Source organism: Olea europaea, unplaced genomic scaffold (assembly GCF_002742605.1).
Source record: "Olea europaea var. sylvestris unplaced genomic scaffold, O_europaea_v1 scaffold2733, whole genome shotgun sequence".
NCBI lineage: Eukaryota > Viridiplantae > Streptophyta > Magnoliopsida > Lamiales > Oleaceae > Olea > Olea europaea.
The window spans coordinates 75,419-78,103 of NW_019245755.1; the positions used below are offsets into that span (position 1 = coordinate 75,419).

Consider the following 2,685-nt stretch of genomic DNA (forward strand, 5'->3'; position numbering starts at 1 on the left):
GAGATCCAGGTATCAAACTTTTGGTGCCATTGTATCTAGGCGCTCTTCCTTAAGTTTCTTCATACTTTCTCTTTCTTTATTATTGGGAACTATCCACAGCACTGAAGAGCAGCCCTGAAATTGGTTTTTCTCAGCCTCTTTAATAGTAAATAGTTTCCCATCCAATATTCCTGATGGACCTTACAACCTTGAATTTTGTCTCTTCCTGCATTACGAGGTGACTTAAGACTCATAGCATATTCTTTTCATGCTCATTTTGGTAATGCCAGATGATGTTATTTGTGGGGGAAAGTAACCAGATGAGGAAGGGGAAAATACTAGAAGTAGAGGCTAAAGGAGCCTCATCTGCACTCTGTCTGATGTGGTTAGAGTGGGAGGAGCACCACAGGTGGGGATCTGACGGGTTGATATGCAATTTCCAGGATTGAGTCAATGCTTTTAAAAAATTATATTTATTGATGAATGAAGCATTGGCTGTATAATTGGCTTTGTTTCTTTTAATTTCTTAAAGTGTATCTCTCTATGTGGCAATATACATTCCTCTCTAATTTAGTAAATATTAATAATTGGGAGCCAAAAAATTGACTGGGGGATGTAAAATGTAGTTCCCCTGAAACTTTTATGAATCACCTGGGGATTTCATTGTCACAATATAGTTGAGGGCAATTTCTTTATTTACCTTGGAGTGTAAGTAGTCCACTCACCATAGTTTTTGCCGAGTTGATAATTGTCATTTGCAATGTCTGTCTATTTAGGAGGGAAACTTCAAACCAACAAAAAATGAACAAGATCATGCGTTTCTGCTGCAGCTTCTGTTCTGGTTCAAGCAATCATTCAGGTCTAATCCTTTGCTGTTTTTCCCTTTATATAAACATCGCTGAATCTCTGCCTCACTAGACTTGCTAAAGTAGAAATATTATGATTTCTTTTTCTTGTAAGATCCTTGTAATGTAGTCCATGCAACAAGAACAAAAGCGTAGTTTTCTTTTTTAAAAATTTTTGGACTTAAATTATGAAGTATAGGATGTGACGCAAAATCCTTCCATCTACTAAGGGGGAAGGACTTGGGAATTAATATATCTTGAAAGAATGGCATAACAATCTATTATAAACTTGTTAGTGCCAAATCAGCATTTCTTGAGACAATATATATCTTTAAATGATCGGTTGTTAGATAGAGGAAAAACAAGCTCGTTTCCCCTGCACAGATGTATATACATCTCCATATGCATATGTACTTTGATTGAATTTCTCTTTTTGATGATAAATATGCAATCAAATGCTGAAGTGCGGGACAGTAATAGGGTAACTATTCCACCATAAAAGTTGATGTTGATGGTTGTCCAATCTATGACAAGAAATAGTGAAGTAGGAAGANTTTACCTTATTGTATGAGCTTCTGCCTCTCTGGATCTTAACTATGAGTTGAGATTAGTTATAGAAATGGCAATTGCAGTAACTGACAGTTGGATTAGGAATGGTATTGTAGTTGGATTTTGGCATCATATAATAATAGTGGCTTTGAGTCGCTTGCTAGTTAATTGTTTATTCCTTACATTTCTGTTTTTTATAAGTGGAGTCTTTGTAACTGTATCTTCTCTAAGAATAAAATGCTGAACAGCAAGAATCCATGTATAATGCAACTTCAATGGCTGTAGGTGGGTAAATGCTCCTCCTTGCGACAGTTGCAACAATGAGACAGTAAGTCAAGGGATGGGAGTGGCTAATCCATCTGAATCACTTTACAGAGCTTCTCGAATTGAACTTTATCGGTAACACAAATACATTTTGAGTGGAATTTATTTTGTTTAGTTCTTATCTGTCAGCTTTATGTGTGCTTTATTTGTTACTGAATTTAGAAACCTGCTACAAGTTAATGGTTAATGGTTAGCATATGTGCCAATGTTGTGATTTTCCTTCCATTTTGATGAAGCTAAATTCATATAGCTTGGAGCTTGTAGATAGTGTGGATTTTATTGGGATGCTTTCTTCGTTCTTATGTTGAACCCGAATAACTAAATTAAATTTATGCAAAGTCTTACCGTATAAGTTAAGATCTGCAAGAAGTAATTTTAAGCTAATTAAGCATGGATGTGCTGACATATGTTGGGTATCATCCTTGAGAGTGGAAAGGAATTACTTTTTGAAACTAAATTTTGCAGCTATACTAAGTTAGTAATTGGACTGTTTAGTGCACTTGGAAACCTTTCTCTTTCCATTATTGGAAGACTTATCTGCTTACCATTCCTGTAGCATGTCTTCTCTGATTTATAGATGTTGACCAAGATGAAAAATTCACCACTGGGAACTAAAATATACTCAGACCTTACATCATATATTAAAATGTTTTCTTTTCATTTTTCTCACCTTCCTCTCTTGAATTTCACATATGCAAAGAATTGATCTCCTTTGTGATTCTTGACAAGTAGTAAGGTTTCTTTTATCTATTTTTTCATTTGGAGTTCCCCTTATTTCTATTCCAAATGAATTTAAGATATTTTATATTCTCCGAATATGTCCTTAATTTCTCTTTTTGATTACTGTAGCTGCAAGTTATGCTCAAATGTAACTCGCTTCCCAAGATACAATGATCCAATGAAGGTACTAAGTTTTTGCATCTGAGGTTTTTTTTTTTTTTTTTTTTTTTTTTTTTTTTTTTTTTTTTTTTTTTTTTTTTTTTTTTTG

General features: G+C 34.2%; 1 long non-coding RNA gene across 1 annotated transcript; it reads left to right on the forward strand.

Moving 5' to 3' along the window:
* Positions 1 to 734: 734 nt before the first annotated feature.
* LOC111383662 lies at positions 735 to 2,628 on the forward strand. Its single transcript, XR_002700776.1, has 3 exons — positions 735 to 838; positions 1,659 to 1,772; positions 2,547 to 2,628. It is a non-coding gene; the product is annotated as an uncharacterized LOC111383662 (long non-coding RNA).
* The last annotated feature ends 57 nt before the right edge of the window (positions 2,629 to 2,685 follow it).